Genomic DNA, 14,182 nt, shown 5'->3' on the forward strand with positions numbered 1-14,182 from the left:
ACCCTTCTGCTAGGACACTGCTCTGGTTCATATCCTCTTTTAAACAGAGTACCCCAAAAGTCTCTACTAGTGAACAGACTGGCTTAGCATGGATATCTACCTCCTTTCTCAGGAGTTGGAAGAGTTGTCAGTGGAGAGATACTTATTATCCCACCCTCCACCAACAAGGAGCTGTCACCTCCCCCTCAGAGGCACTCCAGTAAGGGGCCTTCCCCATTTGTCCCTTAATCCTGCCCAAATCTGGTGGGTGGAGTCTCCTGCTTTAGAGCTGATATCTTTCTCTCTAGTAAGAAGTTGTTAGGTTTGTAAAGAATAAACAACTCCACTACCATACCCCTCTCACAGAACAGTGGTACCACTTGTCCTCTGCAAACTCAGTTGCTTGATAAGAACCTTTTTGGTGGGGGAGGGGTACTGAGATTGAACTCAGGGGCACTTGACCACTGAGCCACATCCCCAGCCCTATTCTGTATTTTATTTAGAGACAGGGACTCACTGAGTTGCTTAGCACCTCGCTTTTTGCTGAGATTGGCTTTGAAGTGATCCTCCTGCCTCAGCCTCCCAAACCGCTGGCATGAAATGCTGCGCCACCACACTGGCAAGAGCCATTTTACCATCCCAAATTTAACTACATACCACTTGCTTGGCAATTTCATTGACCAAATCCCAAGTAGTTGCCAAATAGTTGACAGGACTGTAGTTGAAAGATCCTTTCGCTCTACTCATATTAATTTTTTTTTTTTTTTTTTTTTTTTTGCTACTGGGGATTGAACTCAGGGGCACTCAACCACTGAGCCACATTCCTAGCTCTATCTTATATTTTATTTAGAGACAGGTCTCACGGAATTGCTTAGTGTATCACCATTGCTGAGGATTGACTTTGAACTTGTGATCCTCCTTCCTCAGTTTCCTGAACTGCTGGGATTACAGGTGTGTATAACCTGCTTGGCCATGTTATCATTTTGCAAATTCCTTGAAGGGCTGCCTGACTTCCTAGATGCCTTGCTAAGTTGTTTCACAATCATTTTTATTGATTTCAACTTGCTCCACTTGGGAGATCTCTTTTGCCTACTAAATGGGTAAGCAAGTCATCCCAAGTGACATCCCACAGAGAAAATTCTAAAAAAAAAAAAAAAAAAAAAAAGAAAGAAAAGAAAAAAAAAAAAAAGGATGTGAGACTATACTGTATATAGCCAGTGGTAGAGAGCAGCATGCTTGGCATGTGTAAGGCCCTGAGTCTAAGCCCTAGCACCATTTAAAAAAATAAGAATCTAACTCAAAAATTAGAAAGGAAAAACCAACCCAATAAATTAAAGCAAAGCAGACGTCAATTCATAGAGAAAAAAAAGCAAAAATTTATTAATTATTTAACATGTGTACAGTTATGCTAAAAGTTTTTATTAGGTCATCATTATTTGCTCATGTGTGTCACTGATGTAGTTTTTGAGTATTGTGCCTAATACCAATTTTCCTATAAGTGCTATAATTTTTTTTTGCTGTTTTTTTTATTGGTTGTTCAAAACCTTACACGGCTCTTGACATATCATATTTCAGACATTAGTTTCAAGTGAGTTATGAACTCCCATTTTTACCCCAAATACAGATTGCAGAATCACATCAGTTACACATTCACCTTTTTACATAATGCCCTATTAGTAACTGTTGTATTCTGCTACCTTTCCTATCCTCTACTATCCCCCCTCCCCTCCCCTCCCATCTTCTCTCTCTATCCCATCTACTGTAATTCATTTCTCTCCTTGTTTTTTCTTCCAATTCCCCTCACAACCTCTTTTATGTAGTTTTTTTTTAACAATGAGGGTCTCTTTCCATTTCCATGCAATTCCCCTTTTCTCTCTCTTTCCCTCCCATCTCGTGTCTCTGTTTAATATCAATCTTTTCTTCCTGCTCTTTCTCCCTGCTCTATTCTTAGTTGCTCTCATTATATCAAAGAAGACATTTGGTATTTGTTTTTTAGGGATTGGCTGGCTTCACTAAGCATAATCTGCTCTAGTGCCATCCATTTCCCTGCAAATTCCATGAGTTTGTCATTTTTTAGAGCTGCGTAATACTCCATGGTGTATAACTGCCACATTTTTTTAATCCATTCATCCATTGAAGGGCATCTGGGTTGGTTCCACAGTCTAGCGATTGTGAATTGTGCTGCTATGAACATCGATGTGGCAGTATCCCTGTAGTACGCTCTCTTAAGGTCTTCAGGGAATAGACCAAGAAGGGCAATAACTGGGTCAAATGGTGGTTCCATTCCCAGCTTTCCCAGGAATCTCCATACTGCTTTCCAAATTGGCTGAACCAATTTGCAGTCCCACCAGCAATGTACAAGAGTACCCTTTTCCCCACATCCTCTCCAACACTTGTTATTGTTTGACTTCCTGATGGCTGCCAATCTTACTGGAGTGAGATGGTAAGTGCTATAATTTTTTACTGCATTATTTTGCACAGCATGGCAATTATTAGCAAAGTGTAAGTTGTATTACAGAACAATGACTCTGTAATTTATAATATAATCACATTTTACTATATAATACTCATAATTTCTAGGAAATTAAAAAAAAGAAGATTAGTGGGGCTTATTAAAATTCACTATCAAGTAGTCAAATTTATTTGAATTGATTTAAAATGTTATTTTGTGGGGCTGAAATTGTGGCTCACTGGTAGAGCACTCTCGTAGCATGTGTGGGGACCTGGGTTCGATCCTCAGCACCACATAAAAATAAATGAATGGAATAAAAGTATTGTGTCCAACTACAACTAAAAATATAAATATTTTTTAAAAAATGTTATTTTGTTTTCAAGGATAAAAATTCACTAATCAATTAAATTTAAAATGAATCATTTCTTGGGGGCAATAACTATAACAGTAGAAGAATGTATCTAACATTTTAAGTTGTTCTGCTTAAGTTCTATTCACCACTCTCTCCACCACAAATAACTTTATAATAGGAATTAAAGGAAAAAATTAGATATAGATTTATAGAAATTATAAGCAACTAATAAATAAATAAATCTTGGTTAGATGAACTTAGTCCCGCTGAACAGCATCTAACTCATTCATAGCTTCACTGAGGCCCTCATTAACAGCACTTTCCAGCAGGTGCTTATGTTTCTCCAAGGACTCAAGCTCTTTGGCACATTTTCATCCTCTTCCTCAGCTTCCTATTAGGATAAAGTCATGGTTACATGTTTTTGATATTCATATTCCATATATTCAAGGTAGATTTTTAAAAGTACATAAAGCATTTTAAAACAATCCAGATTGCATCATTTATATTCTCAGGATGCTTACCACAATTGCCATTGGGAATTCTGTATTATAAATATAACACAGATGTGACCTTTTCAAGAGGTCTGTATAGCTTTAATTTGGAATTTTCAAGTCTGACTATTTTATTTTCTTTTTGATACTTTTTTTCTACAAACCTGAATTTTTAGGTCATTATTTCACAGTGGCATTAACTGTGCACAAAGAAGCCCAAATACAATTTCTAGGTTTTTGAAGATAAAGTATGTATCTTAAAATCTTTCATTTAAGTGCTTCAAAGAATAAACTTAAGCACTGTCAAGGAGCATACATGATAAAACAAAAATTATTATTAAATATCTCACATATAGATCATAATTTGTGGTAAATTTTCTAAAATTTGGATACTATTTTAAAAAAAACAAAACAATAACAATAACAACAACAACAAAAATAAACAAACAAAAAATGCATGGGTTCCACATATACAGAATAAGAAAAAAGTTTTCAATTTCTGGATACTTTGCTGGCATTAGTAATGGTATAGCTCAAAATTTCACTTAAATTGTCTAAGTGTTAATGAACAGAGTCATTTGAATACTTCTCTAAGTAAAATGCTGGTCAGGGGGTGACATATAAAGTAATTAAGAATCAATCTTAATATTTTTTCTGCCTTGTAAACTTCATGAAAATAGTTTTCATCCTCAATCCATTTTATCTTGAAACAGGTTTGGGTTAAGTTTCCAAGGCTGGCTTTAAACTTGCCATTCTACAACCTTAGCTTCTGAAGCAGCTGGGATTACAGGCATTCAGTGACTATTTTTGTTTTTTAATCCCACCCAGCAACACAATAACTCTTGATGGGCAATTATGCATACAATAAGACTTTACTGGTGCTCAAGTTTAGGAGTATATAACACTGAATCTCTATAAAAAGGTAGAAGACATATGTTTAAAATATGTTTTTGTCTTGTAAGAATACTTAATCACATATGCAAGTATAAAATACCAGATGTGTTCTATGCTGAAATAACCTGAATCCAGAAAAATGTTCTTTAAAGGACAAGATAAATGATTTACAATAAATTTTAAGAGAAGACAATCAAACATAAAGATTTCAGTTTTAATGCTAGACTATATGGTAAGTCAATCATGACACAGTTTTGGCTAACTTGAACAAATTGGCCAAGTTCTTACCTTAACTTTTTGTTGGTAAAGATCATCCAGCTTTTGAACTTCCTCTTTCAGTGTTCTCACACTTCTCTTGCTTTCTGTTATCATTGTATTCAACTTGGGGAATAAAACTTTGGTTGAGAATCATAACTATACATCAAAGAAATTTAACATATCATATAATTTTATATTCTCTTTCTGTTATCATTTTTTTAGACAATACTGGGGATTGAATCCAGGGCCCTACAGGCAAGAATTCTACTACTGAGCAACAACCACTGCCCTTTTTTCATTTTTTGAGACAAGTTGCCTAGGCTGGCCTGGAACTTGTGATCTTCCTACCTCAGGTTCCTGAGGAGCTGATATTACAAGCATGAGCCACTTCGACTGGCTAACTTTTACATTCTCAATCAATTAACTATACCAATGTTATTTCTTCTAGTCTTTTTGACTTCCAATCTATTGTTTGTCCAAATATTTTATTATTCTCCAAAAGGAACTGATTCCAAAGAAACTTTAAAATAAGATTACTAGGGCTGGAAATGTAGCTCAGTAGTAGAGTGCTTACCTAGCACGTGTGAGGCCCTGGGTTTGATACCTAGCAACTCAAAACAAAACACAAAAACAAAAAGCAAAACATAAAAACAACAACCAAAAAACCAAACCAAAAACAAATAAAAACAAAAACAAAAAACTCAAATTACTAATATGTATTTCTAGTGGTAGCTATGGGAGTGTTTTATAAATACTCACATATTATATAAATATTATACACATCACATTATTACATATTATTAATATTGTTATACCAACATATTCATAAGTATAAATTACTTTTGCTGTCTAGATTTTTTATATTTTATATACTTTATATTTTATATACTTCATATATATGTAGCTTCCTATTTGTGTGTTCACTTTCTGAGATGTTAAAAGATAATTTTTTATATTAATTTTATTGCATAATACTTGCTACTTGGTTATAGTTATACATTCTTTTGAAAGATTAATAAGGTAATCATATTTAATCTTGTTGAAGCTTGACCTTGGAAATAATTTGAAACCCAAACTGAAGAACTGTGTCTAAAGTTCATTTCCTCTTGATAACTGCTGATACCCGTTGATGGCTATGATTAAAAGTTTTCTTCAGGTAGATCAAGAAAATATTTCCCACAGGAAACAGAAAAAGAAAAATGTATAAAGAGCTGTCAGGTTTTTTTTTTCTTTTTTTGAGATGATGACTCTTCACATACAAGAATGAAATTTTAAAAAAATATGTTTTTTTTGAAAAGCTTAGTTTATTTGGCAAAAGATAAGGTAATTAAATAATTATACTTATTAAAGACAATTCCATATACAGAATGTTCTTTTATTATTTTACATATGAGAGGAGTGGATTAGAAAGAATGCTCTTTGCTTGGGTTCACACAGTTAGCATAGGGTCAGAAATCAAAACCAGATGTTCAAACTAAAAAGATATTTTCTAAATGTACATGTTATTTTTGAAGGGACTAACAAGTTAACAAGTGGTTTTGTTAAATTTACCTGCAATAAGACGAAAGGACATCCTAATAGTTTCTCATGGCTGGTCAAAACAATGTTTAACAGTTTCTACTTTCTGTATCAACTCCAACAAAGATATGTCTATTAAACATTTTCCCCCTGATTATAAAAATATTCATTGAGGCAAAAAGAGAAAATAATAAAGAAAATATTTGGCATACTTTTTTATCAAGAGCTCAAGTTGTTGATAATCCAAGATACGATAATTACTTCCATTATATGAGCTTCTCTTTTTTTAATCACTAACAGAAACCACCAATGTGGAATTCCATTATTTCCTGCCTCTAATCAACATAATTGTATGAGGGTTTTCCTTCTTTAAATGTGCATTCTTTTATTCCTAATATTTAAACTTTATCCTCATTCCCTTCGAATCCTTCTCACATCATTAAAACCAAACAATTCCCTTATTTGGCAAAACCAAACAAAACCACAAAAACCAGAAAGCTTTTCTACACATCTCTTTTCTCACTACTGTTCCAAATCCTTTCTTCTGATTCAAATATTGGTAGTACTATAATGTGGAGTAATCCACAAAGGCAAATCTATTCATAATACTATATCTCCTTTTCTACTATCCATACCTCAACTCACAATAATACGATTTCTGGCTTGTTGGCTGCATGAAGCCTTTTCTGCAAATGTCACTGGTAACTTCTTTCTTCCCCTCAACCCCTTCAATCCAGGCTGGTGGGTTGGTTGTGGATAAAACCCAGGTTCTGGAAGGCTAAGCATGTCCTCTATCATTAAGCACACCCCTGGCTCTTCGGTAAAATCTTAAAATCTAAAGCCCATGGCTACCTTTCAGATATTTAATTCTATTTGTCATTTTAGTACTAATTGTGGTTACTATTAGCTTCTTTTTAAAAGCCCTTCCTTGGTTTTTAAGACCATGGAATCTCCTGATTTTATCTCTAAGTTTTGGAAAGTCCCTCTTCACATTCCTTTACATTTCTTTTTCTATTCATAATTTGGATATAGATGTTCTTCCAGGATTCTGATCCTGGCTGTAGTCTCACTTGCTCACATGGGAGAGTGCTCTCTCACATCACATCTGTGAGATCTTTTGACTTTAAGAAACTGCCTGCTAAAATAAAACATACATACACATACTGATTTTACACTTTGATGACTCAGAGACCTGAAACTCGGCATATCCAAGACTGCAACAACTCTGTTCTGTACCTCTCTCTCATTAAATATCAAGGTAAAGAACAACATCACATGCCCATTTGCCAGATACAATGTACCTAGACATTCTTTATTTCACTTTTCTAGCCTTCACATCCAACTGTTCACACTTCAGTACTGAATTCTATTGTCTCCGCCTTCCAATTTCTTTTCTCCCTCCTCACTGTAGTAACCTTGGTGTGGGTCCTTATCATTTGTTACACAGAATATAGTTTAGTCTCCTAAGTCTATGTTTCTGGTTCATGAACCTCATCTATTTTTTGAAAATGCCAAATACATAGGTGATTAGCATTCTTACTTAAAAACCTTCAATGGCCCCATTGCCTATAGAATAAAAATTCTACTAGTAAGTAAGGACAAGTTAATAACAATTAGATTATTGTTTCCCCAGGCTTTTCTTTTATCACACTTAACACTCTTGCAATTTGTTAACAAGCTGGTTACTTTGATTGCTGTGCCTTTATTTAGGGCACACATGTAAATTTCTTTGTATTCACTGGTGAAGTCCTAGCTCAATTCAGTTACTGCATCTTTCAGAAAGACTCCTGTGCTTATCTTATGGTAATATAAGAATACACAGCTTATTTATACTACAAAAATGTTATGATAGAAGAAATTGTTTTCATACCTGTCTTTTCAATCGAAAAGGCAAGAGCTGTACTATAATAGTACTACCGACACTAATTATAGTACCAGCCACAGAGACACTCAAGAAAATATTTGCTAATTAAAATTCAGTGGCAAATATTTAAGTTTACCTGTACATTTATATTTGTAAGAATATAAAACATGTAAAGAATCTTTTTTTCCCTTTTCTGATCCCTTAAATATCACTGTTGCTTAGTATTCTATCTTCTGTTATTTAATTTATACATTCTAAGTAATATCACCCACATCCATGGCTTGTAAGAGTGATTGGTTTGACTTTCTTTTGTGATGTTTTTGTTGTGGTATACACTAGCCTTTAAGAATAAATTAGGTCTCTTTGTGCTTTTTAACAATTTACATGTCATAGAAATCATCTGACCTTCAATAATTGAAAACAATGAACTTTTGTAAAAATCACCTGTTATTGAAATCTTTTCGGAGAGCTAATTATTTCTGTACTTTTGTTTCTGGTTACTTAAGTGTTTTGACATTTTATTTTGAGTCAATTTTGAGATTTGTATTATTCATGCTGTAATTCAATTTGATAAAAAAAACAATTTTAAAGATAAGATTTTTATAGAATCTTTTTTATTTTATTTTTGCAATGCTGGGGATACAACCTAGGGCCTTGTGCATGCTAGGCAAGTGCTCTACCATTAAGCCACATCCTTAGCCCTTCCAGTAAGATTTTCGTTCACATGAATTACTCTGTAATTCAAATGAATTCCCACCATCTCTCTATAAACTGTCTACTTCTTACCTCACATTTTCCTTCTTTAACTGAATAGTTTTGGCAATTATCTGTAAATATTTTTCAGATTGATTAGCTTCATTATTCCAATTTATTAATTTCTGTATGATATTTACTATTTCCAATTGCTTTAGTCTCATTAGCATCAGGTATTACTAATTACTGATTACTTTCTTCTTAAAGTTTCCCATATTTTGGCTTCTACTACATATTCTCTTCTTCAAAATAAATAACTCTCTAGCTATTTTGTCCACTTTTTATAAGTATTTTTTTCCAGGATTTTTTTTTCTTTCTCGATCCCTTAAATGTCATTGTTTCTCAGGATTCAATGTTCTGCTATTTTATTTATACATTCCAAGAAATATCATCCACACCCATGGATTCATCTATCATATGTGTGCTAAAGACTATCAAAAGTATTTTCAGCCCTGGTCTCTCTCATGCTCTGAATCTACTGCTTCAACTTTCTCTCGCTTTTCTTCCTCTAGGTAATACACTATAGTCCATTCAGTTGTCCATACCAGAAATCTGGAAGTCATTATAGAACTTCTTTTTCTCCAAGCTTGGTCATGAAATCCTTGGAATTTATTTACCTTCTTAACACTTCCTAAACCTGTCCCCTTCCCTCTGTTTCTACTATGAATAGTTTGGTTTAATCTCTTAACATTTTCGGTTGCATCCTTTCTAAGCCACATTTTCCCTTAACTTAAAGGGTTTTGCAAAAATGCAAATGTGATTAGCATAACTGCAGAAATGTCAGCCTTTTTCTCCAAGTGGGAGCCCTTGAAGGGTAGGTTTATCTTTAGAATACTAACATGAGGCCTAGCCTATAGTCAACATTTTATAAAACTTTCTTTCCCCAAGATTTCCTGCTCAAAGTCTATCAAGTTTCAAGTCATTCTGAAAGTTGTTTTAGTCATGAGGCCCCTATAGCTTGGAAGTCATCTTTTGGAGGTTCTTCAGATTTAATGTCCATTTCAACAAAAAAAAAGAAAATCAACCTGAAGCAGGTCAAAAAAAGACCTTGTCTCAAATAATCAGCACACCTTGTATACAGTCTAAACTTTCTTCCCATAGTCTAATATTTCATAAATCCCAAATTACTCAATAATGTTTCAAACTTGCTTTTTTGAGGAGTTTCAAATTTGTTTTTTAACTTTCTAATACAAAGTAATTCTTTTTTTTATTTTGGGGGTACCAGGCATTGAACTCAGGGCACTCAACCACTTTGCCACATTCCCAGTCCTATTTTTTTAATTTAATATTTATTTTTTTAGTTTTAGTTTGACACAATACCTTGATTTTATTTATTTATTTTTATGTGATGCTGAGGATTGAACCCAGAGCTCTGCCTGTGCTAGGCAAGCACTCTACCCTTGAACCACAACCACAGCCCCCACAGTCCTATTTTTTTTGTATTTTATTTAGAGACAGAATCTCACTGAGTTGTTTGACGCCTCGATTTTTTGCTGAGTCTGGCTTTGAATTCCTTCTGTCTTGGTCTCCTGAGTTGGTGGGATTACAGGCGTGCACCGCTTGCACTCAGCCAAAGTGAGTTGTTATAGAATTTTTTAATTTTAAAAAATGACTTTCGGTGGATTATTAGAATAATTATTTGTGAACTACAATTAGGTTTTGTTTCTAAGTGAGAAAAAATAAACATATTTCTACTTAGAGAAAAGATAAGACTTCTTTCTTATCCAGGAATCCTAGTCAGAACACAATAGTTCTTTTCTTTTTTGTGGTGCTGGGGTTTGAACCCACGGCATTGTGAATGCAAGGCAAGCCCTCTTATCAACTGAGCTATATTCCCAGCCCACACAATAGTTCTTGAAGAGTTGAATTAACAACTAGGGGCTTCCTTTAATTGTTTGGTGTCATAAAAACACACTCTAGTGTGTTTGGGAAGTAACTTCTTAACTTTTCTCAATCAACTACTACAGCAATGTTTACTTTAAAGGTTATTAAATATAATATTAGGCCTTTTTCAGGGATATAGGTGGTTGGCTTGGAATTGTTTCATAATTGTTTCAAGGATCTCAGAAACAGGAACTTTCTGAAAACTAAATGGACTTCTATTAGCATTTAAGTTCTCCTGAAATTCCATGATCTAGAAAGAAATACTTGGCAAAAAGAAACCTCTAAATCCATCACAGTTGGCTAGCCTCACCATAAATGACACATACATACTTTAAACATAGACACCTCAAATCCATTTTAGATTTAAAAAAGAATATCATTTCAAGTAAAGAAGGAATTCTGTAGTTCTCTTACACCCCCAAAAAGGGAATGAAATCTAGTTTCATATCACTATATCATAGTGATATAAGAAGCCTAGGATATTTAAGTTACTTGATAAGTTACTTCAAATATTTCAGTCAAATTTGTACCAACTTTCATTTTACAGAATTTTTTAAATAAAAATTAATTCCTTGGCAACTAGAAACACATTTAATTTTAGGCTTTAAAAAAAAAACCCTTATTTTTGCTTTAAGCTAAGTTTCATTACTTACTTGGTCTAAAGTATCCTCCAAACCCATTTTTTTTTAATCAGAGCTTTATTCGTTTCTTCTTCATTTTCATTCAGGAGTTCCTTGAGGGGTACCTATACAAAACATGAGAATGTTAGTGAAAGGTAATTACAAAATTTATTTTATGTGGAATATGTAAATTGTGATACAGGGATTGATTTCTATCATGGGGATTGAACTCAGGGCGTTGTGCATGCTGGGCAAACATTCTGCCACTGAATTACATCCCCAACCCTTTAAAAAATAATTTTGGAGACAGTGGCTTGGTAAGTTGTCCAGGATGGTTTAGAACTTGCCATCCTCATTCCTTGGCCTCTGACTAGCTAGATTATAAAGGTATGTGCCTGGAAAGCTGTAATATTTTTAATTTAATACAACATTACTAAGAAAATAAAACTAATTCTTAATGTAATTTCTATGACTGTAGAATATAACCCGCTCTTGGTTTTTAATACTTGCAAAGTTCAAGAATTGTTCATCTATTCTGGAAATTCACTTCTATATATTTTGTAGGTACACTGGGTGTACCGAAGTAATTTTTCTGAATTGTTCATCTATTCTGGAAATTCACTTCTATATATTTTGTCGGTACACTAGGTTTACCGAAGTAATTTTTCTTCTTCTTATTTTCTTTGGTACTGGAGACTGAAACCAGGGATGCTATACCATTTAGCTACATCCTTAGCCCTTTGTATTTTTTGAGACAGTGTCTTGCTAAGTTGCTTCGGGCCTCTGTAAATTGCTGAGGTTGGATTTACTACAGTATATTTTTGAAAACAATTTATATGTAGGTTGTATTTTTATGCTATATTCTCCAGATAGGTCCTACAGTTTTTAATTTCAATTTTGTTGCTTCTCATTATTCTTTTCTTTTATTGAGGTGAAATTCACATTTTAAGATGGTTAAACTGAAATAGGTTAAATTTAAGTGTGAAATTGAGTGGTATTTAGAGATTCCCAATGCTATGTAAACATATCCCTAGTTCTAAACATTCCATCATTCCAAAAGAAAAACTCATAGGCCATTATGGTGGTCTTTAAAAATTTGGGGTAAATTTTTAAATAGTGGTGCTCTACCACTGAGCTGTATTCCCAGGCATGTCAATTATTTTTTTTTTTTTTAATTTTGAGGAAGGGGCTCACTAAATTGCTGAGGCTGATCTCGAAATTGCCACCTTCCAGCCTCAGTCTCTTGAGTAGAATAAATTATAGGCATGTACTACTATATCTGGCTAAGTCTAACTTAACCCATTTCAGTCCACTAATAAACTAATCTCCAGGAAAGTAAAGGTTTTATCTATGTATTTTACCTCTAGCATAGTAGCTGGTCTTCAACATAATATATATTCAATTAATATTTGTTGAATAATTCTCAAGGGAAAAAGTGCATAGCTTTTGAATTTGACAACCTTCTATTCAAAAAACTAAGTATCAGCAGGGAGCAATGGCACACTCATATAATCCCAGCAGCTCAGGAGGCTGGGACAGAAGGATTATGAGTTCAAAGCCAGCCTCGGCAAAAATGAGGCACTAAGCAACTCACTGAGACCCTGTCTCTAAATAAAATATAACATAGGGTTGGGGATATGGCTTGGTGGTTGAGTGCTCCTGAGTTCAATCCCCAATAACCCCCACACCCACAAAAAAACAAACAAACAAAACAAAACAAAAAAACCCAAAAAACATAAATGTAAGTATCATGAAAGAGGGCATTTTAAGGGGCCAATAAAATATTAAAATTTATGAATAAGTAAGACATTGTGATAGAGCAAACTAAAAATTTTCTTCCCAAAATTATTTCCTTGGTCATATTGCAAAATTAGGCATAGATTTCTCATTGTTGACTGCTGGTACTCCTTAATGCATTGTTACATCTTATGCTTTCATGTGTGTCCTTGTGCCTTTCACACACCATCCCATGAATATTTCAGTTTTCAAGATTTCATTCCATGGTCACCATCTCTGTGGAGTTTTATTGCTACCTGGGAAAAACCAATCATGTTATATCTTGTAAAGACTTCTAATAGAGCACATATTTGTCATTCATTCATTTATATCTTTCTCCCATGAGGGAACTAGGAGCAAAGGTTGTCATGCTTGTCTGTACAGTCTTGGTGTTTGTCTTGTATATACATTAATTACTTATGGATAGTTGAATAAAGTAGCTAGAGAAGAAGAAAAGGTTTTATACTTTGAAGAGTTAGCTGTAACAAAGACAAGATTTCTACCACAAAGAAGAAAGAAGACCAAGAAGTTCTTTCTCTTTAGTCCTGGGATATGGACATATTTAAGTTCAAATTCTTTCAGATAACAATCTCGTAATTTACTTACATAAACTTGAGCCCTGTATTTGATGAGGCAGTTGGCGCCTGCTTCAGGGTTAAACTTAATTTCAAAGTCATAACCTTTCTAATTCTCAGCACTTTTAGGAATAAGTTTTAATTTTCTAGCCAGTTTGTGATATTCTGCTAATTGTGTTTCAATCTAAGGAGAGAACACAAAAAGAAATGTTAAAAATAAAGTAGCCCTATTTCATATGGTTTTCAACTGGTATTTCTGCAATTTTATGCAAAATGTTATGACTATTTTAGTAGTTTAGTGATTTAGTAATTTTTAGTAATAAGGGTGGCAACTTAAAAATACATAAAAGATGAAAGGTTTTATTCATACTAAATCTATATAATAATTTTAAGACTATAATTGATTGGTAAGTAGTATATTACTATTCTTCCATTTACCTCATAAACAATTTAGAATAAGTGTCCATGTTCAGGTTTTAACTAATACTTACTTTTCCAAATGCTAGACAGAAAAATTATGAAACATAAATAAAAACCTTAGTTTTGTCAATGTACAAATTAACACATTTCATTTATTTAAAATAAGTGGGGATCCAACATGGCGGCCGGCGAGGAAGCAGCGACTCCAACGTCTCCACTTTAACGGGATATGAAAGACTCATCGAAACAGCTGCAGCCTAGCTACGGAGGAACTTCTACCATAACTTCCTTAAGAGGAGAGCTGCTGTGAACTGGTAGGTTTACTCGAAGTGACAGGTTGCCCCAG

General features: G+C 33.9%; 1 pseudogene; it reads right to left on the bottom strand.

The window, feature by feature from the left end:
• Positions 1–3,040: 3,040 nt before the first annotated feature.
• The window catches only part of LOC144251560 (kinetochore protein NDC80 homolog), a 36,201-nt pseudogene continuing 25,059 nt past the window's right edge, over positions 3,041–14,182 (bottom strand).

Source organism: Urocitellus parryii, unplaced genomic scaffold (assembly GCF_045843805.1).
Source record: "Urocitellus parryii isolate mUroPar1 unplaced genomic scaffold, mUroPar1.hap1 Scaffold_107, whole genome shotgun sequence".
Classification (NCBI taxonomy): Eukaryota; Metazoa; Chordata; class Mammalia; order Rodentia; family Sciuridae; genus Urocitellus; species Urocitellus parryii.